The sequence below is a fragment of the Anas platyrhynchos genome, chromosome 23 (genome assembly GCF_047663525.1).
Source record: "Anas platyrhynchos isolate ZD024472 breed Pekin duck chromosome 23, IASCAAS_PekinDuck_T2T, whole genome shotgun sequence".
In the NCBI taxonomy this organism is placed as follows: Eukaryota; Metazoa; Chordata; class Aves; order Anseriformes; family Anatidae; genus Anas; species Anas platyrhynchos.
In genome coordinates this window covers 7,403,002-7,428,462 of record NC_092609.1, presented here as the reverse complement: position 1 = coordinate 7,428,462, position 25,461 = coordinate 7,403,002, and the positions used below count along the sequence as shown (strand labels likewise).

Sequence of the window (25,461 nt, the reverse complement as noted above, 5' to 3'; positions counted from 1 at the left end):
TGAACAGTCTTTCTTGCCATTTCACTTTAGCTGCAGTGACTCTGAATCTAAGCATAGTCCTGTAAGAGTTAGGAGGAGGTGGGAAGGAATAAATAAAGGAGCAATAAACAAGATAGCACTTTACCCTGAAATTAATTCAGATCCTATGAAAGAACAACCTTCACGTGACAGACTTCTGGGTGCCATAAAAAGGTGGTTGTTAGAATATTACAACAAATTTCCATAAGACTAGAAGCTTTGTGCTATCTCATTAACATGGCTAAAAAAGTAAATATCACTCCTGCAGAGGTTTTAAAAAATATTAAACAACAATAACAACGAAGCTATGTTTCAAAAGAAAAAGCCAACCTTTTTTTTTTTTTCTGTGAAACAGATGCTAAGCTTTCCAACAAAATTTACTCAAAGAAAACAACCTTTTTGTTTTGAAAATTAATTTATTAAATGCTCTTTTAAGGTTTTAGAAAATAAATAGTTAGTGATCAACAACATATTTCCAACATATGGCTTAATTAAATCAAATTGATTTGTAATCTTACAAAGATACTAAGGAATAAAACTAGCTCCTTAGCCTTTAGAAAGGTCGTTCTTTTTTCCCCTGATTAAAACTCATAATTAAATTACAGCAGCTATGTTTTTCATCAAGGAAGTGGTTAAATTACTAATTTTATATAAATACATTACATGCTAGCTCAATAAATTAGAAAGAACAAGGATAATCTGGTTAGAATCCAATTCAGAGGAAACTGTGGGCGGATCCTTGTGTGCTAAGGATCCTTGAGCTGTGTAATGGCATTATTGGATGTGCCTAAATAGTTACAAAACTGTGTCTGTAGGAAGCCTGGAAACTATCAATGCGTTCTGCCAGAGCGAACTGGCAGCAAACAGAACTGGAGGTGTGCAGAAATTAGAAACGAGTGGGAGATAAGAGGTGACAAAGTTTGTAACATGGTAGAAGGGATCATAAAAACTAACTTAATGCCTTATTCGAAAAAAAAAAAAAGTCTCTTTACTAGGTGAAGCTGTGTCAGCTGTGTCCTGTTGTTTCTGTACAGTTCACAGAACAAGCTTTAGAGACTCTGACTCCTAGTATCTGAAACTTTTAGTCAGTTTTTACTGAATACAAGATTCAAAATCTCAGGTGTATTTAATGATATGCATCCATTTCCTGCAAGTGCAAACTTGCTTCTGATCAACTTCTTAGAGACACTAGAAAAAATGAGGGCTTCATGGAAACTGGTCAGGTGTTTGTGGTCATCTAGCACAACTCTATAACTTGAAAGCAATTACTTGGTGTAGCTGGGAACCACTGAAGAACTAGTGAAACTGTTTCAGCTCCGTGGTGTGCCAGGTTAGTTCCTTGCTCTGTTTAAACAAATGCAAGAATTTTTCACTACATCTTTATCTCACACTTTGCATTTTGATTTTGAGGAAATGCAATATTTTTATTTAAAAAGAAACCAAAAACAGGCATATGAGGCCTTAAAAAAAAAAAAAAATTATATATATCATCCAAGTAAACTGTATATTGACAGATTCCAAACTTTGACACACCTCAAACGAGAACATCTGTAGGTCCTCTGCAGTATGTGAGGCAAAATGCACTCCTAAGACACAGCTTGAGGTTGCCTTAAAGTAGAAACTGTTGGTAATTTTTGTTTTTTGTTGTTTTTTTTTTTTTTCCCCACGTGCTGACTTTGCAAATAAGTAACTTCTTTGGAAGCCCGTAATAGAAGGCTGTGAACATTGTGTATGCAGTATTTTCTTAAACTCGTGTTCCTACAAAAAAAACACACTTTTAAGCATGTAAAAGCTTACTTTTTCAGTGGCTATGGCTGTACAAGAAAGATATATAGGGAGACCTTTCAGAAATTAAAAGAAAATCAAAAAAAAAAAAAAAATTGTAGAGCTTAGGGATATGGTTTAGTGGGGACTGTTAGTGTTAGGTTAGAGGTTGGACTCGATGATCTTGAGGTCTCTTCCAACCTAGAAATTCTGTGATTCTGTGATTCTGGATGGCCATTTACATGAGAAAGCACAGGATAAATAAGGTTCATAAATTATTCACAGCTCACCAACAAAATTTAGGGCATCAAATCTTTTTAGAAATTAAATGAGAACTGCTGGCAGAGTGATTCAATTTATTCCCCCTGAAGGGAGAGAAAAAATAATTTCCAATCTTCTAATAATTCTGATTTCTTTATTTTGTCAAAATTACCCTAAAAAGGAACCAGTGACACATCACACTGTCACCAGTACTGGTATTAACCGTCTTGCTACAGTTCCGATGTTTCAAGGCAGATAACATAAGATTTTTTTGATTAAGTCTTTCATTTAATTAATGAATAAAAATGTCTGGTATTCCATTTTCTGTGTGAGTTACTCACATTAAATGGAATTTGGCCAATTCAAAAGCCAAATTTTTTTTGCAGCTTTAGAAAACTGCTGGTAGTGAAGTAACAGTCTGCAACCCTGTCAGAAAAGCAGTCTGTGGTGTGCATCAGAACATTCTAACAAGCTGGTTTTTAAGCTGTTCCTAAATCTTCCTCTGTTCAGGATCTGAATCTACCACTATTATACTATGTGAAAAGTTCCAAATTTAGGTGTTATCTTAAAACAGAGTAGGGCTTTTCACCTCCAGAATCTTTTTTTTTTCTTCTTTCAAAAGAAGAAGAGCAAGACTTTGCTCTCCCTCCTTCCAGCTAAGCTAAGGTTCTTGCTTCTTGTGCCGCAATAAAAGTTATGATGTAATCCTTATTTTTCCACATATACTATCAAGGCTTTATTAAATTAAATCTTATGATTAATATGGCAGTTACAGAAAGGAAGCTGCTGTCATCATACAAGGAAGCATTTCCAGAACCATTACTCTCTTCCTCCCTGCCCTGCCTTCTTTAAGCCCTTTCCTTCTTCATGCCCACACTGTTTACAGAATCTGTCTTCAATAACTAGTTAAAGCCAAGAAATATCTAAAAGGGAACGAATTGTACCTGCTTCTTCAATGCCTGAAGAAGGTGCAAAGTTCTGCAAAATCTGTGAAGTGTGAAGTATAGGAAGGTATTTGAAGCACAAAATCTGTCATGAAAATGAAACAGGCTGAAAAGGCTTTGCTATTTTGAGGCACCTCACAGGACTAGTCAGATTAGTGAGTTAGTTCTGCACAGAAGCCGTTTGATTTGTTTAGAATGTAGTAATTTCTTACCGTATTTACAGTACCCCCAAACCATGTATCTCTTCTCTTTCTTTTAGGAGGTAAATAATGGACAGAGAAAAATGGCTTCTCCTTTCCCATACAAACTAAGCCTGGGCCATAAAAACAAAAACAACCACAGATTTTACAAGTTTCTGAAGTTGTGTATTTTTTAATGTATTTGTTGTATCTGCACATACGGATTCAGTATTTATGTACTTGCAGACTGTTATGGTTTAATTTGACACTTCTCATCTTTCAAGTGGAAAATTTTTAATGATGTGTAAAAGTCAAACATAAAATTGTGAACAGGATGGGTTTTTTGTTGTTTGCTTTTTTGTTGTTGTTTGTTTGTTTTTGCAATCATTTTTAAGCATGTTTCTTGAAAGAATCTTCCCTTAGTCCTACCCATACTTAAAAAGGTTTTTCTATTTGTCAGTGTTTGCTTCATTTAAACAAGCTGGTACCTCGATTTTCTAGTGCACTTCAGCACACTGAAGTCATTCTGACTTCAAAAATTAATTTACCTGCCTGTCTATTTCATGAGTAATTAGTTACCAACTACTTTTATTAAGAAGCAAAACAAAACAAAACAAAATGTAATGTGTGCAATGAAGTGACCTGGATTGTTTTCTGATAGATAATCTATGCAAGTAGATTGAGGACAGTATCTACCCTAGACCTCCACTGTAGAAGAGCAAACTTGGCTAAGATACAGGCCTGTGGCACCAGGTTTCATATTGGTCTATGCAGATTATGAGGTATTTTATCCTACAGAAATAAATTACTGTTCTAAATCTTCAGAGTACAGAAGAACAGATTGGAGTGCAGTTTTGTTACATTCAACAATAAGCAGCCCCATATCATTTTAGAGCATCTAACAAGTTTTTCCACCCTCAGCCTTTGACAAAGATTTCATTTTACAGACTTTTTACCTGTTGAAATCTTTTGGATACAGAACCAATGACTTGATTGATTCTTCTACTGATTTCTTGTGTAAGTTCATCCTTTGTATAACAGGAATAAAAAAAGATGAAGCACATAAGAATTCAGCCTCACCTTCACAACCAAAGTAGATTGTTTGCTGACTCTCAATGTCCAATATGGACTGTGTGGATATTTGCCAGGCTAGACTTAAACAGCAGAATATGAAACGTCATAAACTCATATTCTGTTTCAATTTTTCCTCTTCTCAAAAGACTGACAGCAGAAGGTGGTCAAAATAATGGTATTTAACATGATCAAATGATTGCATCTGAACTTCCCAGCTAACCTTCTAAAGGGGCTAGTGCAATCTTTGGTTTGGGGCAGAATACAGAAAAAATAAATAAATTTTATTGAAAATTATCAGTGCACTTATGCTGCAGTCACTAACCTTTCAGATAACTGAAAACCCTTTCCAAATTGTGGAAACTACGTTAAAATACTTGAAGTCTTCACGGATTCTTGCCTGCTAGCTGTCTTAATCTCTGCTAATACAACTGTATACTTCTACACTACTAGCCCTGCTATGGAATGTGACAAATTAGTATTTTAATTTGGGACAGTCACAATAGCAGCTTCCACTGGCTATATGTATATTTGGTAATCATCATTTTCAACTCAGATAACAACAACTGGAAAAAGAGTCAACCGCTCTGAGCAACCATATATTCATGATATGTCCATCCCTGGAGATATTAAAACTTGACTGGACAATTCACTTAACAAGCCAATCTAAACTGATCTGGCTTTGAATATGACAGTTAACAAGATGTCTTTCAGAGACCAAATTATATACTTCTGATTTCTGTTTTGTACAAGTCCAAGCAAACATTCCCAGCAAAGACATAATTTTTTCCACTTACAGGTTTGGTACTATGGAAATGGACTGTAGGAGCACACATATTGATGTGATGGAAATATAGAAGTTCCTGTATTGTGCCTTGAATTGGTGTTACAGCAAGACCACAGGGACAGACTCTGAAGAGTTGAAGACTTCTAACAGTATTTAAAGGCAGTTCTCAGTGCTTTTGTATTCTAACATATGATGTTTGGATAGATATTATTTCCTCTCTTCATTTTCAAAATGCATCATTTTTCTCTACTCCTGCACAGAATTTGATACAACATGGATTTTAAGATATTTTATCTGCTGTATCCCAAACAAAAATTAATTTATTCTTTTCCATGGGTAGAGAAGGAAGGAGATGACACTGGCCTAAAGCACTTGACTTTGCCCTGCATCATGTAATATTTCAAAATGATGCAATAGGAATTTTCTTCAGATGGAATCATTCTGTCATCAATGGTCTTAGCCTCAGATGTATCATAGCATCTATCTTCAGTTCTCAAAAATGTCCATGTAATCTCAATGGAACAATGATCCTTGAATCACAGAATAGCAGGTGAGACTGGATACAAAAGGGCCTTTCAGCTTGTGCTCACCAAAAATGTTATGACTATATTTCACAAAGCCATCTTCATCACTTCTTTCCTATTATGTCCATCTCTAGCCTCTACCACGCCCACAACTCTTCCTCTTACTACCATAAACTCCGTTTTGAAGCCAGCCTATTCTATCTGATCACAACTGATAAGCACTGGCTGTTGATACTTGTCTCAGCTCAGCACAATGAGAAGCCAATGACAAGATAAAAACAGATCTGTTCGAGAAGCAACTCAGATGATCTTCCAGTGGTACAAACTACAACTAAATATACACTCTTCCTTCAGCTGGAAAGACAAAATATATGAGCCAACCCTTGGCAATCATAAACATGAGCTTTGAACTCGGCAACCAACACTACCCTATTAGCTTGCATATCAAACACATTTCCAGGGGTTCATAGACAGAGATCAGAAAGCCAGTCTAATAAATATAGTTCTTGCCTTTGAAGTTGGAAGTGTTGAGGCCTACTTTGATTTATTTTTGCTAACAGAAACTGCACACGTAGTTGAAAGGAAATAGTTAAAAAAAAAAAAATCAAAACAACAACAACAAAAAAAACCTGCTGAACTGCTGCTGGAAAGAAAACAGAAGATTACATGTATATGATTGATTACTAGCCAGCTACAGTACATTGCAGAGCAGCCATAACAATTGTAAAACAAAATAAAATCAAGTGCTACACATGCATAAAAAAAAAAAAAAAGAACAGACACTGTCAGAAAATAGAAGTGATGGGCATCAAGGGTTCACTTATTCCTTGATGTTACAAGTGATACTGATGCACAGCATCTGGAGCATGCGCTGCCAAGTTCCTGCTATAGTTTGAGTAGAGAAGATGAAGGTTCCCCTCAGCTGCATTCACTTCCAAAAATGTATTTATATATCTCTCAAAACACTACGGAAAAATAGAGCCAATTATTCTGAAACAGAAAGGCCATGTCCTGGCTCAGTACCCATACAAACATAATGGATTATCCAGTTGATTTTAAAAGGGCTTTAAAATTTATGCCGCTGTTCTCCCTCTATTTTCTACAAAATTTTCTCTGCAAAGGTTTGCACTCAGCTTCAGGGTGGATATAAAATTCACACCACCTTATCTCCTTCCCTCAGCTACATCTGAAGCTGTGCTTAAAACCATAAATAACCCCATCAAGATGGCTATTTTACTGCAAGCTTTCAAACCTTCATACACATTTTAGAAAACACGGACAACCTGTGTATTGATTACTGTTTTGAGGTTCCATTTTGCATGGACCTAGCCAATTTTTTGGAAGGGTCCGCAAACCAGCTGCCCAGGTATACAGAAAAAAATCTGCATGGAAAATTCTTTGTACACTGTCCTCCCAGTTTCCTGCATTATCTGCTCCCTTGTGACACTGACATAATACCTACATGCTGTTGCTTCTTTACTTTCTGTTCAGCATCACGTGTTCTCTATCTACTGACTGTCACTGTAAATGAAGCAAGTTATATATTTTTGAATGACACACTAATTTTCAGAGCAAAACAGTCAAACTTAGGGACAAGGCTGGTGCAGACCAAAAGTAATATTCCCCCTCTGCTGTACAGGTGACAGAGCACTGGCACAGGTTGTCCTGAGAGATTGTGGGGTCTCCTTCCTTGGAGATCTTCAAAAGCTGACTGGGCATGGTCCTGGGCAGCCTGCTGTGGCCGGCACTGCTTGAACAGCAGGTTGGACAAGATGACTGCTAGAGGTCACTTCCAAACTAAAATAGTCTGCAACTCTATGAGATGTGAGATAAAGTAGAGAAGAAAAAAATAAGTCCAATTTGGCAGGAATTTTGGATAATCTTCTATTTGTCAGAGAGATCAAAGTAACTGTTTACTATAAGTGATCAACTGTGCACTAAGGCAACAGACAATAGCTTGTAGGTGTTGGCTTTGTAGGTGTTTTTGTGGCTTTCTCCTATCACTGTCTATGACCAGAATAAGCATTTGCATGACTATATGAAAGAGGATTTTTTTGGTTTTCATCTTCATCATTAAGAAAGAAACCACTAACAATTTACAGAGATCACAGACAAAGGAACTAAATGACAGATGGTTCTGATTTTTAAGCGGCACAAAGTACCCCAAAACATTGGAAAGTAGAATTTACAAAAGGCCTGGCTGCCTAAACTAATGCTGAAATTGGTAAATTTCAGTCCCACAACTGATCATTCACCTGTGATACTACACATAGCTTTACAAGCAGCACCTGCTTCAGGTACAGTTTCAAAGAAGCACATTTCAAAAGTTTAATATCCTTTACTCAGGATTCATTTTGCACTGTTATAATTAATTGTGTGTGACCTGTACATAAGCTTAAAAGGTTCTAAGACATATTATCGACAGCTATGGCAGGCACAGAAGATTTTGAATATTGAACATTAGAAACTATTTTCTCCTTACATTTACACCTAAATTTAGCAGATTTGTTTTAAAGAAAAAGTTTAAGTACATGCCTATTTGTTGAGAAGCCTAGATTACAATTTTTTTCTTTTCCAATCTTCTGTTGCAGAGGTGGAACTAAGCGGTTGGTTGCTTCCAACCTTACTGAACTGATTCCATCTGTTTACAAAGAAAACAGCTTGACTTTTTTCCTCCTGGATGAAAAACAAGATTTTGTTTATAGCAGGATGGCATAAACCATCTGCAAGGCTCCTTCAGATCAGTGAGAGTGATTTAACTTCCGTTCAGTACAGCTGTAGATCTTGTACAAACTTAAAGCTGCTTTCATTTATAATTCATAAAGGATTGACCCCAGTTTTCCAGATGGATGTATATGCTGAAAAAATGTGTCACAGTCTTCAAAGGCTGTGATTTTGCCATAGCACACACTCGTTCAAGTTATGGCCTATTTTATGCTACTACCAGTTCAAAATAATTTAAATAGCTCTGACTAATTTAAACAAAGCAACAATAACATAGGCAAAAAAAAAAGCCCTCTCAGATGCCATTAGTATTTATGTAAGGTATCCTTCAGCTAGTGTATGTATTTTGATAAATAGATTCTTCATTTAGTTAAAAGAAATATTAGGGTACCCCAGTAAAACAAACCAAAAGTGAAACCATGAATTTGCAAAGTTGCTTTAGAATTTGACATTTCTGCTATTGGATTTCAAAACATATGTGGTATTTGACAACAATAAAACAAAATTAAAAGACCTTATAGTATACTGGGAATTACGCACTTATGATTGTATATATTCTAGAAAACAGCTTTATTTGTTGTTTTCATAACTACATACATTTATAAAACAACAGCAGAGAATCAGGAGGTAAGTACTGATATAAATATTTAGGTGTATCTCTTTAAATAAAAAGCAATTAGCCTTGATAATAATTTTGTTCTTCTGTCATATGTGAAATGTTGACTAAGATAATGGATGTCATTCCCATATGAATCATTATACTTACATATTTACAGAGGAGAAAGTTTCTTTGTTTTAGAGATAAAAACACTAAATTGTGATCCTACTTGCTTAGTCTTTGCATTGAATTTAATCGGAAAATTTTGTCTGACAATTCCAGATATTTAATACACATACAGCTGAGGAGCAAAAAAGTAAATAAACAAACAAACAAAAATCTGTAAGATCACTAGAACTACTAGTATAATACACAAAACAAAAAGTTTAAATATAGTTTTAGGATGAACAAGTAGATGTTTTAAATGAGTACATTTGGATGTCGGCATTCACACTGATCAGTTTAAAATGGCTTCTGTCAGAGAGGTAGAGATAATTGAGCTTTCTTTAGCTGGCAATCTTGAATCTGAGTATTAGTCACTTTTTCATTTCCAAAGTCATTCTTAGGGAGAAAAAAAAAAATGTTCTTTTTTTTTTAATTATATATTCAGCTGTTCGAGACATTTATGCATTAATATAGAAATTAATGCATTAATATGGAAAAAGCATTATGTTTCAGACTGAATATGTGTATGGAGAAAAAGCAATAGGAAGTTTTTATGATTAGAATAATCAGCTACAATGAAAATAAAATCTGTAACTAAAAGAAACCAGCAGAAATCTTTGAAAATTGCTACGTAAACTGGTCTGGATGGATAAGTCTGTATGCACAATTAGCAAGAGGGCAAAGTTCTGATATGGACATTTACTGACTTAGAATCATAGAATCATAGAATATCTTGAGTTGGAAGGGACCCACTTGCTTCATGGAAACGCTTCTTCTGAAGAAGAAGCCAGCATACTCTCTTGTGTTAGAAAGGGCCAACTGCAGTGGGCTGTTTGACACCTATAGCAGTAACACTTTGGTATAAACATAAGCCATCAAGCCAATAGCAACAAAAAAAGTTAAATAAAAATTCACAGGAGATAGTATATGCAACCAGTGCTTTGATGTGAATTTTTAGTTTTAAGGCCACAGTAGCTGATAAAATGTTAACAACAGAGCTATATGATACAGCTTGTAGAGTAACCTGGATAGGAATAATCATATTTTATGACACCTCTCCATCCCCACTACCTCTGGAATATTGGGTAATCCAGAAAGTATTAAGAGACCCATTTGAATTTCCTCTCTGTCACAGTGAAAATCACAAGGTACTAATAAATATTATATCACAGCCACCCACTATAAGTGTTACTATAACCCAAGGCACTGTATGTCCTTCTCTACTAGCACCATAAATAACTGATTATGACACTCTAGGGAAGGTGGGTGGTTATTTTCAGTTATAAGCAGGATCCATGTTCAAAGAACAGATTACAGATAATTATGTGTGCATTTATCTCTATTAATTATTCATTAATAATTATGCATGTTTATGTCTCCTGTCAGCTCAGCCAGCAAATCACTGTTTTGAAGACAGTCTCATCATAAGACAGCTGGAAGCAAAATGAAGGCTTACACTCCATCTTTCAATAAACAGACACTATGCATTTTGTAGAACCTAGATATCTTCTAAATCAAAGTGTGTTCTACCTTACTAAAGTTTCACCTTCACCTTGTAAAATGCAAAAAGCTGAAACAGGAATACGACCAAAAACTTATATGCTTTCCTGATATTTAAAAAATAAAACATCAACATACATGTATATGCAAAATAATAACTACCAAACAAACAAACAAAAACACTTATTATGAATATTTGAAAGGGTCAAGCCAAAGAATTACTAGAACTTGACAAAACAGTAACAGTCCACAGTCACTTTACTGCAGAGTACTGAATTTCTTTTTAGATATCACTAAAAAGGAATGAAAAGGAATGAAGGGTACATCTGTCTTTTTTCCTGTTGGAAAGAACAGAATTTTTTTTGAGCCATAATTACTAGAAATGAGCAACAAAAAGGGAACAGGTCCTTCATATCACTCCCGCAGTCATCTATGCCACAGAACCACAAGTTCCAAGTCTGTGCTTACCAGCAGTAGCTGTAATGATAATCAGCCTCAGAATATTGCTGTGTCAGGACAGAACTGAAAATACAATGATTCAGCAAATCATGAAAAAGTTCACTGCTCTGTCAAGAGAATGTCACAAGATTTCACTGTTACATACTTTCCCATCTACTTCAATTATAATGTACATTTTAAAAATAATCTAGTTTATATTAATTAATACTAATTAAATATAAACACTTTACCAAATCAGAGCTATTGCTAGATAAATTTATTACATAAAATAAAGTGTAGGCACTTTGTAGGTACTGAAATCTCTAAATCTTGTTAACAGTATGCACTGAGCATGTATGGTGAATGTGTAACAGGAAACTCTGTACCACAGCATGCCAGAAGATGAAGCATCTTATCTGCACAGTCCCTTCTCAGGACACTTCCCCAGCTGGCTCCAAAGGCAGAGTTGCTCATGGAACTGCCACCTAGGCTGGCCATGACAAGGTGCATGTGGAAAGATAATTGGGAAGTCCCAACATGCTAGTCTTGTGATTTCACCACTGAATTAGACAGTGAGAATCTGCTCTACAATTGTGCACTTCAAGCTTTATCTTTTAAAACTAATCTGAATGAGGTAGGCTTTTGTTTTTATATTACCCCATCAGCTGAAAAGAGTTTGATTCTATCATGCTGTCCTAACTTGGAAAACCTTACCTCTGCAGTCATTTACACAGAATAAGCAGATTCACTCTGCACAGACATCAACTGACATGATAGTTCAATCTCATTTCTCAACTTTTTTTGCTGGAAACAGTCTCTTTGTACTGTTGAAGAAAATTCCCCTGGAATATACTACTCAATTTTATTCAAAGGTACTGTTACTTTTCAAGCATTTCCAGATAAACATACCTTCATTTTAAAAACAGCAACATAGTAACACAGAACACACAAAAGAGGAAGCCGGTGCGTAAAGGACATATGCCTTCAGTTATAAACCGAAATGATAAAGTTATGGGAAAAAAAAATCCAACTTGCAATGCTCTCTTCTTTACTCCACACCAATACATGTATAACTAATTAAAAGGGAAATTTATTATTTCTGTAGCTTCATTTCTTCTACTCTGTTACCACAGAATTTTGTTTTACTTCTGTTATTAACAAAAATGCTTAAGAATAGCAGTATTTATTATACAAATACTGTTGCTTAGTGCGTTTTCTAATACATTTACATTAATTAGGAGGAATTTATGCTTGCACAGAAAATTCAATATATCTTTCCCTGTTGCATTTTGTGTCTCTTAATATCTCTTAGTTTTCCTCCTCCTTTTTCTTCATTTCCAGGAAGTTTCTTGATCTTTGATTTAAAGTCAAAATCTTAAAAGTTTTGGCTCTCCTCATCAAATCATCATCATCATCTAGAAGAAACTGAGAACCATAGCTTGCTTTAGTTTTTTGAAAACATTTTGGGGAAGGAATGGAATAACAATCATTAAATATTTGTAGTCATCAATATAAAAATAAGCTTTGTTTCTGCTTCATTTCTCTCAGTCATTCTTCACGAATCTTCACCCATCACCACCACAACTAATACTTCATACTAACAGCATCTGCTTAGCATATTCTTTTCTATAAACTTCTTGTGGAAAGCTTTACCTGAACCTTGTTATGTAACTTAACATCAACTTTTCCTCACAAGTCCATTTAATGACATTATTACTTGCAGTCTTGGAAGCAGAAGGCAATCTAATCCTTGTCTTTCGGTTCTACTCAGTATTTTCCCCAGTGAACAACTAGTCTGAGTACAACGATTTACAAATACTGAGCTAGTGTCTTCCTACACCTCCCAATTTGTCTCAGAAACTGTCCTTTCTGAAGGTCTTATTGCCTGGCATAGGACGCTGGTGCAATTGCTAGGCCATCCCTTGTGAAAGCAGTAACTAATGCTCTTCTTTTAAGAAACGCAGCATTCCTCTGAGTTAATAAATACAACTTACCTTGCCTGAAATTCCCTTCTTTTAACTATTCTTGCCATCTTCTCCCAAGTCTGTAAAGCAACAGAGGCCATAAGTGAAGGAAGAAGAGGATAAAACATGGATGGAAACACAAATGGCAGTCACACACTGTGCAAGCAGAGATGCACTTTTCACACTGTGGGAGGCCTCAGTAGCTGTTCAAACAGCAGGGTCTGAGTAAATCTCAGCTAGTCTGCCATGAAGAGAGTTATTACTCCCATTTCCAGGGAATTATAGGCTACCTGGTATAAGAGACTAAGAAGCAAAAGAGGATGATGTCTCGAACTCTCAGCAGAAAAGGTTGTAGACACATTTTAAATTGGCTTAGAAAAGAGCATCCTGCAAAAGCAGGAGAGCACTGTTCCAGGGCCAGCCTCCTGGAAACCATCTGAGACATCTCTGCAGCTGTGGTCCTGGCAGTGGGCAGAAGGGAAGGCCTTAGCAACACCTTTCTCCAAAGACCTTTCTAAAAGGTTCTGCACATGCAAAGTAATGGCTACTGGCTTATTAATGTGGTTATAGCTTGTTTTGTGATTACCTGAAATACATGAATACGGATATGCATGAGATTTTATGCCAGACCTCCAGAAATCCACAAGTGAGTTCACTGTGAACTTCTACAGAAGAATTTTTTTTCTTCTAATAGAGAAAATAGTTTACTAAAAATAAATTTAACTGGAAAATACATTACACTTCTGAAGATCTAGCATGTTGGAACTTTGGATTTCCTGTCAAATGTCATTGAAGCATGAAACAGTAAGATTTGAATCCTGTTTTAATTGAAAATATTGCTACAATTTCAACTAGGAAGCTGCTAACAAAGCTTTCATAATAAAGATTTTAAAACAAAATTGTTTGTTTCTAAACTCTACACATGCACTCAGTTTTATTTTGACTGAAAATGTAATTATATTCTTAAAGGCAAGAATTATATTCTCTTAAAACTGAGACTACTGCTGAATTATGCCAGTTATACAGCCATTTCAAATTCATATTGAGCTTTTTTTTTTAAGAGAAAATAAATACTTCCAAACAATCCTTTGCTTCAGAAAATATAAGCATCCTTTCATGATAAATTTGTGTGTGTGTGCATGTACAAACACGTATATGCATGAAAAAATAATTCTTCCCACAGTACTTGTCTTCAAGAATCTCACTGATCAATCCCTTATTCTATCATCCCTTATTCTATCATGGCAGCAACTAGGAATTAGTTTTATGCCTTGCAGTAGATGGCACCTTTTGTGTTAATCATGCTACAAAGCTTAAATTTTATAGCTAATAACTAAAATTCAACAATGTGAGCGATATGCTAAGGGCCACTTCAAACTTCAGAATAGCAAATCTATTTTCTGCTCATGGTTAAGTGTATTTACATTTCTGGAGGCCTGAATAAAGAGGTCCTATTTACACAAAGGGTCAGCCATTCTTGAATTCTGCATATTGAATGGCATATTTTCTTTTGTCACTCATGGTATGGGTACAGGACAAACAACTCAAGTTCAGGATTTCTACAGATATTCTTTACTTTTTGCAATGTGGAGGTGTGTCATTTCTCTGTTGTTAATGTTTTTAATTCAACAACCTTCTTAGCAAAGAGGGAGTTGTTACATAAAATACAAGGACAGCAGTAACATGAAACTACTTAAATTTAAAACTGAATTATGTTGTGATATTATTGCACACAGACATGAATTCAAGCAAGAAAATGAAACATTTAATAAAGCAAGATGAATAAAAAATAAAAATAAAAATAAAAATAAAAATAAAAATAAAAATAAAAATAAAAATAAAAATAAAATTTGCAACTTGTCATGACCACACTTGCACTTCCTCTCAAATCACTTTTGAAACCTGTTTTCATAACTTAACCAAGACTCTAATCTTGACTTCCAAAGCTTGAAGTCATTTTAAAAAATAACCAACAAATCAAACAATGAACAAACAATTCACAAGAATCAACTCACTTAGTTTGCTACACTGTCCTGGGTTCAAATGATATGACTGAGTTTGGGGAATTACACATCCAATATTGGTATACTACAATTTGAACTTTTGAATTTTTTGAATTTTTGATTTTTTTTCGTTTATTATTATTATTATTATTATTCCTATGGCTTCACAAAGATGGAAACAATTTTGTTTCAAGGGAAAAAAAAAAGTTTTTCTAGTTAGAAAACATTCTGGTTTAGGCCACTTACTTATTCACATTACACTAAAAGGGACCTCAGCATTTCACATGCTTCATTTCTCAGCACTATGACAGGAAAAGCTGTATCTCTAGATAGTCCTGACAATGATATTTCTAGAATTCTGGTAGGAAAAACTCTAAAAACTCATGGACACATGTAGCCCATTCCTGTATGATTCCATTACTTTTATATATATATTTTTTTTTCTCCTGAAGTGTTGTCTGAAGTTCTTTCTTTCAGTTTATATCTGTTACATATCTTAAAATACATTGCCCAAATCTGAAATGGACACCTTTCTCTGTGTAGCAGACTTTTTTATGGTCAAATATCTATGTTTCTAAATATTCAGAGTTTTTCTAAACTTCTTGGACTAAGCAGCTGCAATTCATTCACTTGTACCTAGCAGATAAAGATTTCTAGATCTCTGATCATGTTCATTTGTAGCTTTTGAGACACTGGGGATCAACTATCTGGGGGCTTGGCCAGAGTAATTCAGTTAAAATTCAAAGCTGAACTTTGAAAAAAAGCAATGCTGAGCACTTCCATTACCAGGGCTATAGCCCTGTTCATTCATCAGAGAAACAAATTTGCTAAACATTCCTTCTCTCAGTTAGTTTTTTTCTCTAGTTAGTTTGTTATTAAGCAGATAAATAAACAAATCTAATTCTTGTATATTATTCTAGCACTGGCAATTAAATAATTTCTTTCACATTTTTGTGTTTTGTGTTTTTTTTTTTTTTTGGTTGTTGTTGCTGTTCTCAAAATCATGTTATTTTAAGTACATTCCATTTGTTCTATTTTTCCTGTTTTTGTCACTTTGTTGACTTCTTGATTAGACAAGTCTATCGCTAAAAATGAAGTTCTCAAGCCATCCACCTTTCTTGTTCTTGCTGTACAAAAGTTGACCTACAGTCTGCAGTATCTAATGTTTTATTTTCTACTTTCTAGTTACGGATTAAATTCTAGACCTCCTGCTCTTAAATTTTCTCTGAACAGAATGATCCCTCTGGTGTTATTCTCATACAGCACATTTCTGAGTTCCTTGAAATCACCTGTAACCCCTGATGACTCTCATGGAAAAGCATGTTTATGTCTTAAAATATGTATGCTCAGAGACAGCTAGATAAAGAAGCCCACTTTATCATGCAACCTTAAATCTGTGTGTGTGTGGTGGTTCTACTGTGCTAGGCAGCCAAACACCACAACCGCTCTCTCACCCCACCCCCCCAATACAGTGTGCAACAGTGTTATCCACCTTTTCTAGGATGCATAACTTACGAGCATCACCTGCTATTAACAAGTAAGCAAACACTTTCAAGCTTGACATTTCTTACAAATTGCTATAATTGTCTCATACGCAGAAACAGAGCAAAACCTGCCTCAGTTGTTCTGTTCATGCTCTCTAATACAACAAAACAAACTAACCAAGCATTTAATTTTACCATTTAACAAATACACTACTTACAAACACAGAGACCACAATACTAGCTTGTGAAATCAAACCCGATCTCCTACTTGATTATTTACGTTTCAAAATCTGTCTTCCCTACTGAGACTCTACAGAGAGGTTCAAGTCATTGCAAGTTCTAGTGGAGACAATTGCCTATTCATTTGAAACCACATAAGCATATTTCATCTATACAGCTAAAAAAAACCCACCCATGAGATGGTAAGGTCTTGCTGTTTTATTACAGGGCTGCCTATGAATCAGTCGCTATACAGACAAAAAAGTTTCAAAAGTCTTTTATTATCTCTGAATCAGAAGTGATCCAAGAATCAGCATTTTCTCATTTATCTTCCTTCACTGAACATAATCAGGAATCCTCACTGATCAACAGAATTATTTTGCATAGGTTGGCACATCTGGAAAAAATGGATTGCATCACTCTTCATGCTGATAAATATTTTAAATTACAAACAAACTTTGATTATCATACTTATCCACTTATCCAAAGCATAGAGAAGCATAACTAGAAACATGGGAAAATGATATGCATAAAAGCAACAGACAAATGCAGCAAGCATAATTTAGGTGATTTAAAATGTAAGGATTTGGACCTAAGAAATATTCTGCCAAAAGTCTGTAAAATTTGGTTTTATTATTTACTGAACTATAAAATACAAAGTTTAGAAATGTAAATTTTGCACAGTGCAGATGACACACGATGTGAAAGTAAGCAAGTCACTATCACATTCCTTCAGAGACTGATGACGTCTAGTTGCATGATAAATGTGCCTTAGGGAGGCTGTGGTAAGCTCTCATAGGACTAACATGAAGATCAGTGTTTGCCTTGTGGCAAGCAGGTGTTGGAATAATTCGTTAAGTTTTCCTTTAAGAGCACTGTGTAAAAACAATAAGGCTATGCAAAGGAATAGTAAATGTTGTGAAATAAAAGGAAGCTGATTATGCTAGGTGAAAGGCCACAATCTCCTTTAAGCACCTGCAAGAACAACTGCAAAAATGCTGATGTTTATAAAGTAGCCTGCTGGGACTATAATGAAGATGTCAAAACCTCAGGCGGGCAGCCTTTCTTTAGTCCCCTTAAACCATCTGTGGATAATGTGTGGAGGGGGGGATGATCTCACAAACCATGTAATCACAAATTTCGTGTCTTTTAGTCTCTTAAAACAAATATAAAAACAAAGATCAAAGCCACCATCTAGACTGTGCTGATTGACTTTTTGAAGAACAGCCCAAAGCTAGCATAAGCAAGCACTCAGAGTTCTAAACAATCAGTATCAAAAAAGACTAAACAAGAACATGTTTATCTACCAAATATCTTCTTGTATCCTTTTTCTGTTTAAATCTTCAGCCAGCTGGACATTCAATTTATTGAAAGCATGCCTTCATTTACTAAGAACATGAGTATATTCTTATGGATATGAAAATATATATTTATAGACAAAGTAGAGAGAAAATACATATTAAGCTGTACATAAAATGAGGCAAATGGCTGAGAAAATATGTACTCAGGCAATGCATCAGCTGGTTATCTTTATTTTTTCTTTTTTTTCTTTCTTTTTTTTTTTTTTTTAAATGGGAAGTTTTTATTACAACTTATTACATAGCTTGTAAAGTAATGTAAAATCTCTGATGTAAAGTCTTATATTTCATATTGAAATGCAAAGAACCTGGAATTAAAACTACCACTTAAAGATGATATTTTTATGGAAACTTGAATCCTATCACTGTTTTTGATTCGAAGTGTTCTGAATCATTATTTCTCATAATTACATGCAAATTAACATCTCATATGAACACATGGATTTCTATTTTATTTCATTAAGAGACAGAAAATAGCAATCACAAACAAAAAGTAACTGAACTCTTTCCAAAGTCTGAAAGTCTACAGACAAAATTTGCTTTGGTCTTTCAATAACCCAAGCACTTGCCCAAATTTTTAATCTTTCTGGATCCTGCTTCTCTGCAAGTCTTCCAATGTTTTTGCTAGACATAGCCTGATTTCATATGGCAATAAATATTTAAAACAAGAACAGACCCAAAAGCACAGATTTCCTGCAACAGACACCGAGATTTAACTCTTAGTTTTTCACTAATCCAGGAGCTCCAATCGTCAAAAATAGTTTACAGCCTTTTTTGTCTTGGTCCCTCATTAGCTATGCTAAATGTCCTTGGCATCAAGAAATGAAGTAGCCATTTGCTCACTGTAGTATCCTTTGAATGGCTGTAAACCAGTAACATCAGGAAAGGTACTGCTTTGCCTCATTAGATTTATTGAACTAGCAGGGAACCATTCTGTTGCATGACTGAAGTCACTATTTGACTAAGTAAACATTTAATGTATTTTAACTAATGTTTCATGCCTACTCACAGCTTACAACTATTGCAACTATATATTTCAGCCATTTCCCTTTTTTTTCCATAACTGCCTCTGATTTTCTTCAGTCTAAACAAGACAAACTATAAAAAAAGGTCTCGCTCTGCCAAACTGCCAACCTGCATTGGTAATTTACATATTAATAATTACATACATAAAAGAGTAAAGCATTACTTAGCACAATTCATTAACAAAAAGCAGTTTGCATGTTGCCAGAGTTGAACATCACACAAGAATTGCAAGACCTGTCGCCTTTACATTAATATGCAATGCAGGACTTCAGCAGGTGCTCTACCTCCTGAAATCATTTTCATGAACAATTCGTCATGAAAAGTACTCTGATGGAAATATAATTTGCAATAGAGACCAGTGAAAAAATCAGATGTTGTCTCTGGCAACTGTACCAAAATTTCCAGTCACTTGTATGGGTCAAAAAAAAAATTAAATCCAGTTCCATACCCTCACGTCAAATAAAAAGATAAACTTATTAAGTACTGTCCATAAGGATATGAGTGTTTTTATCTGCTTTTCATGAAAAACAAAGAAAGAAAAACACACGCACCCTATCCCAAAGTATCACCTCTCCTAAGGCTTGAAATTTGCTTTTAATTGAAGTTTTAACACATCTGTGCTCCATTCCTACCTCATCTCTGTGTGCCAATGGTGTCCATACAGAAATACATACTTCATAAGAGAAAAAGAAAGATGATGACAGTTCCCTTGATCAATTTTTAGCAGGCTCCTCTAGGCAGCTGTAGCTTTAATCCTCAGAAATTAAGACTAAATCTGTGAAGAAGTGCATTAAACAAATTTCACCCACTATGAGGGTGGTGAGGCAGTGGTACAGGCTGCCCAGAGGAGCTGTGGGTGCCCCATCCCTGGCAGTGCCCAAGGCCAGGCTGGATGGGACTTTGAGCAACCTGGTCTGGTGGGAGGTATCCCTGCCCATGGCAGAAGGGGTGGAACCAGGTGGTTTTAAGGGCCCTTCCAATGCAAACCATTCTGTGATTCTATGAATTGTTGGAACTGTACTGTAGCATTCCAGCCAAGCTTTGTGTACTGGGTACACATGGTAAGGGTTTGGCTGCAGGGGTGAGCAGAGCCCAGCAGCTGCCTCATGTCAGAGCAGAGCTAGCTCCGGCCGGCTCCAAAAGGTTCTGGCTGCTGGCCAGAGCTGAGCCAGAAAGTTTAAATCACGAATTTAAACTTTCCACTTACCACAGCAAACTTCTATGTATGTCACCTCTTGGTTGCTTAGATCTCTTCCTGATGCACAGTAGCGCAAGGCTCAATTTTAAAAAGTCCCTTATTAGGAAACCAGGATGAATGTGACAAGGAGGGAACAGTTTATCACTTCATTCTTTCTCTAACTATCTCCCATTCTTCACTTCTAGGGCAGGACGCTCAATTCACTATAAGCAGTAAAAAAAAAAAAAAAAAAAAAAGGCAACAGGCTGTAGCCACCAGGAAAAAAACAGCTATGATGGAAAGCCTTCAAGGTAAATCATTAGCTCCTAGACCTTTTTAAGTCCAGTCAACTGATCTCGTCATAAAATGAAGATGAAAGACATGGTCAATACAAATTCAGAAAATGGTAGAACAATCTGTTTCTTCAGACACAGAACGTCTGCATCCAGCTAGTTTGCAAGTAATCCAATGTGCACAGGAGGATCAGGTGGAGCAGTCAGTTTACTGCAATACTACTTTTCTCAACTTATAACTTTGTAAGTGCCTTGTTTTATCTCTGCTTGTCAAGCCTTTTGTACCAGGTATGTTTTTGTACCGTGCCTTCTGCCTATTCAGGAGAAAGCAGAATGATAAGGACAATATGCTTGCTTGCCTACTGCATGCTACAGTAGACAAATCATGGAAACCTTAAACATGGAAGTTAAAATTTTCATGAACGTCTTAAAAACAATAATAGGAAACTTCTTTAATAGTTGCTATGATCAATCTAAGCACAACTTTTAATTTCCAGACCACTTGTTTTCAATTTTTCATTTCTAGACTATGTCTTTCTAACTGTGGGATGGGAAGTGGACAATAAAATTAAAAAGAATCATGGATGGATTGAAGATAAATTAATACTGATGAAGATATATTTGTATTAACAGGCTATGAGCTGTGTCTATTTTCAGATTAAAGTTTGCTATAAAAATACGAAGCCAGCATAAGTTTAAAGCCTTCAAATATATTTTGGGTATTTGCATAATTACACTTGCAAATTAAAATTCCACTATTAAATACATATATATACAAGCACACCTTTTTATTACTTTTTTTTTTTTTTTAATGGATTGGCACTGGACATTTTCTGTAACAAATCTTTAAACGACGTTTAGATGTAGAGCTTAGTGATATGGTTTAGTGGAGGACTTGTTAGTGTTAGGTCAGAGGTTGGAATAGGTGATACTGGAGTCCTCTTCCAACCTAGATGATTCTGTGATTTTGTAAAATATGAATGACCGTGATTTTACCACACTTATTACAAACAATTAAATATCATGCCAAGTTTATTACATCAAGGCACATATCTTTGTTGAAGAAGATAACCACAATGCAATTTTAACATTTAAATGATAGTACCCAGCACCTCAATTAACCTAGTGCTCATGGCACTGAAAGGAAAAAAAAAAGACAAAGAACTCCATATGCATCTGCACATTTCTTAGCAAACAGCAAATTAATTCTGAGTGAGCAGTTTTGAAGTTAGATACATCATGCATTTGTGTCTCTTGGTAAGAAGTCAGTTTCTCTCGTATGCACGGTTGAGCTACAAAATAAGGAATTACCAAGCACCTGACCTGTTGTATGTCCACACAGATATGGAAATCAAGCTGAATTGTTTGCAGTTTCTATCTTTTCTAGAAACCCTAACAGAACGCAATGAGGATAACACAGGTTTAATTCCTATTTTCCAGACAAATGGCAGTCCTCCCTCTAACATAGTCTATACTTACGGGTTTAGCTTTAGACAAGTGTACTTCAGAGAACTGAAAGGATTGGCCATCTTAATGGTAACAAAGGAATTTCTCAGAATTACTGACCACAGAGATTCATAGGAGCAAAGAGTAAGAAAAGATTTTGTAAAGGTTTGTGTACTCTAGGAGACCACAATCTCTTTGTCCCCTCCCCCCCCCCACCGCTATAGCCAGAATTGCAAATGGCTCTGTAAATGTTATGGAGAGCTTTTCTGAAATCAATTCTAATAGCTTTGAATATAACTATAATCAGATTTTGTTTAAAGCTCTTGATATGTTCTTTGCACAGGATGGCTATCGGGCACATATAATTGAACATTATATAATAAAGAAAAAATACATTGGCTTTTTGTTCTAGGCACTAGTTTCCATGGACTACTTCTCATTGTATATTACCATTTTCATAAAAGCAGCTCCAAACAGTTGCAAAGACTTATATATGTAGTCATTTTTTTGCAACGCCCACAAGCTTTAACATTTCAGTTGTTCAGAATCTTACTGGCCTATGCCCCTTTCCCCAACAAAGGAAATAAGGGCACAAAAATAATTTCTCTTCTTGTTTTCTAATGTCTTAGAACAACACATATTCTACCTACAACTGAAGAGGCAACAAGTCACCAAATTTCAGGAAGCATAAAGCATTTAAGCAGGGAAGTCATGCATACACTATTTGGCATGTGTGAAAACCATTCAATTTCAAACATTCTTATCTGTATGGAGAATTTAGGCACTTCAGCAATTCCATGCAAATGGTCCAATACTGCTTTCACCATGTTCTCTCTTAAATAATGTTAACCTCATTCATCTCCAGAATCACAAAATTGGTGCAGTTTACTAAAATTTTGAATGAATTCTCCACCTATTTCCAACACTTGCTTGGAAACAGAGCTGAGAGTGACACCTTACCAAATATGTTTCATTTAGAAAAGATTAGAAGACAAAACGTAAGTTTACTGCAAGGAAGTACATAAATTTTAAATTAGTTAGAAATATTAGTACACACAAAAAGCAATATACTATTTTGAATAAATTCCTGGTGCATTACTAAGTAACTTTAGGTAAAATAATGTTTATCTAAGAGAAACACGGAATTGCTTTACAGGCAAGGAGTAACCTAAAGAGGGGAGGCTTAGTTTAGATATAAAGAAGAAATTATTTGCTCTGAGGGCGGAGAGGTACAGCAACAGGTTGCCCAGAGAAGCTGTGGATGCACTTACCCACAGAGAAGATGTGGAACACTTCCCCACCCCTGGAAGTATTCAAGGCCAGGCTGGATGGGTCCTTGGGCAACCTGGTCCTTGGGCACCAGGGAGGTGTCCCTGCCCTTGTCAGGGGGCTTGGAACTCAATTATCTTTAAGGTACCTTCCAAACCAAACCATTCTATGATTCTGGGATTCTCACATCCTCTTTCCTTACTACCCTTTTGGAAGTCAGTACTCCTCAGACAGCTGCAGGCCCTCTTTCAACTTACATTTCTGGGAACAAAAACAAATTTTCATGTTGAATTTATGTCTCACTTTTGAGTATTTGGGCTCCTCAGTGTTGTATTTGTAAATATTTCATTTCTCTGAGTTTGCCCTTTAAAAACCAAGGGCATTAAAGATCTCTTCCTGTTTACCCATTTAAGTTAAAGCAAATCAATGAAGAATCATAGGATCTAAAGTTCTTTTGTTTTTTCCTAAAATTTTTCTTAATCCTCAATATCAGATTTATCATGGCAAAGAAATCAATGAAGATACTGGTTGAATGTCAGTACCTAGGCTCTTGGATTATTACTACCATTTTTTTCCCCATAATCCATATTTAGAAAGCTAAAATGTCATATATGACTAGAGTGAACACTCCTATCTACTTTTTTCCCTTTAATACTGTTAGAGAGATCTACAGTTTCCAAAAACTACCTCATCAGAAATTCCTTAGTATCTCTTCCAGACTTCACTGACTCAAGAAAAAATGTTATTGACCACACATCTTAGCTTCCTTTCTATTTTCTCTGAACATCATCTTAATTTTTGTAATTACTTTCATTAGTTAACCTATAGAGCTGGGGTTCAAGCAGATCAAGTTCCTATGTCTAGACATATGTTCCTATGTCTATGAGACTTCCCCCATTCCACACGAACACCTCTATAGTGGCATGCTGACCACAACTAATTAATAATCAAATCCATTCTTCAGTGGAGTTACATATCTGGTTATCCCTATTATCAGTATTTATATCTTCCTTTTTCCCTTGCCATTTCTCCTATTACTCTTTTGCTATTTTTACTACATTTGCCATTTTCTTTTTTTAATTCTTCTTAAGTACTAAGTTAGTTTAAAAGAATTCATTATTTCTTCCGAAGTCTCATTTTTGACACTTTCTTTTACTATTTTTCCACTCTCAATTTGAAGATTACACTATTGCAGTGGAATCTATCCATCATGAAGAGCTTGATTTCGTTGAATGTTACCTTGTAGTCAGGTATTCTAAATGAATCTTGAAGTGATTTTTGTTTCTTTTTTAACTTTTATTTATTTATTTATTTATTAAGGGGATTAAAATAATTTCACCCATATAGCCCCAGCACCTTTCCTAATCTTGGGCAATTACTCGTTAGAGCAAATAATTGTCATTTGTTCCAAGTACCAGTCTTTGCTAGTAGTGACATTGTTACCAGCTTACCGTCCCCCTCCATACTAGACACCCAAAATTTTCTTTTTAAGTGAAAGAATGTCCTTCTAGAGAATGGAAGTTTTTACCCTGACATCTTTTAAGGCACTGATCCTTTATTTCCGTCTTACTATTCTAATCTTACTAATTACTATTTAACCCCCAAACTACTCTTTCCCATTATGTTTTTGTTTGTTTGTTTGTTTTTTTAACATAATTTGCAAATTGCTTTCAGCAAAGCATTAAAGATAATGTTATTTCATTAATTTAAAATTAGTCAAGGTGATTCTCATGATATTTTCTGTTGTTCTTATGCACAAATTGCAAAACACAACTTTTATTAGCCTCACACTGAATTACTTAATTACAGGATGAAATCATATTCAGTAATAACAACTAAAGCACTTAGCCGTGTTCAAGAATGAAGTGAAAATCATTTAGATTCTTGCAAGTGGGTTCTCAGAGTTCCAATACATTTTTAAAGATACTTTTATATCACATAAAATGCATTCTTTTATATGATAGGACAATCCATAACAGAAGAAAATGAAGATCTTCATCCACTACAGCACTCTACTCTGAAAGAGAATGTCATGCTATAACCATTACAAAGAATTTCATTATTCTCTCAACCACAGCAGCCACCCAGTGGCTACTCTTTTTAATACTCAGACACGCATAAAACCAGGAATTTAGGAGATGGTCAGAACCTGCAATTTTCAGTGATAGCCTCTTGCATTAAATATTCCTTTTATGTGAAAGAGGAAATAAAGCCATCAACATTTTTTCTTTGGAAGCAGACTCTACACA

At 35.3% G+C, this 25,461-nt stretch overlaps 1 long non-coding RNA gene across 5 annotated transcripts in view; it reads right to left on the bottom strand.

Annotated features, from left to right (window-relative positions):
• Positions 1-25,461, bottom strand: part of LOC139999342 (uncharacterized) — a 56,606-nt gene that overhangs the window by 17,816 nt on the left and 13,329 nt on the right. For 2 of the 5 annotated variants that reach the window (XR_011804734.1, XR_011804733.1), the window contains exons 1-3: positions 19,660-20,203; positions 12,968-13,017; positions 11,004-12,398 (exon numbers count right to left, since the gene is read on the bottom strand). This is a non-coding gene — a long non-coding RNA (uncharacterized lncRNA). Of the gene's footprint in view, positions 1-8,823; positions 9,432-10,985; positions 12,399-12,967; positions 13,018-19,659; positions 20,204-25,461 lie in introns of those variants that run through there. The other 3 variants (XR_011804735.1, XR_011804731.1, XR_011804732.1) reach the window with 3 other exon arrangements.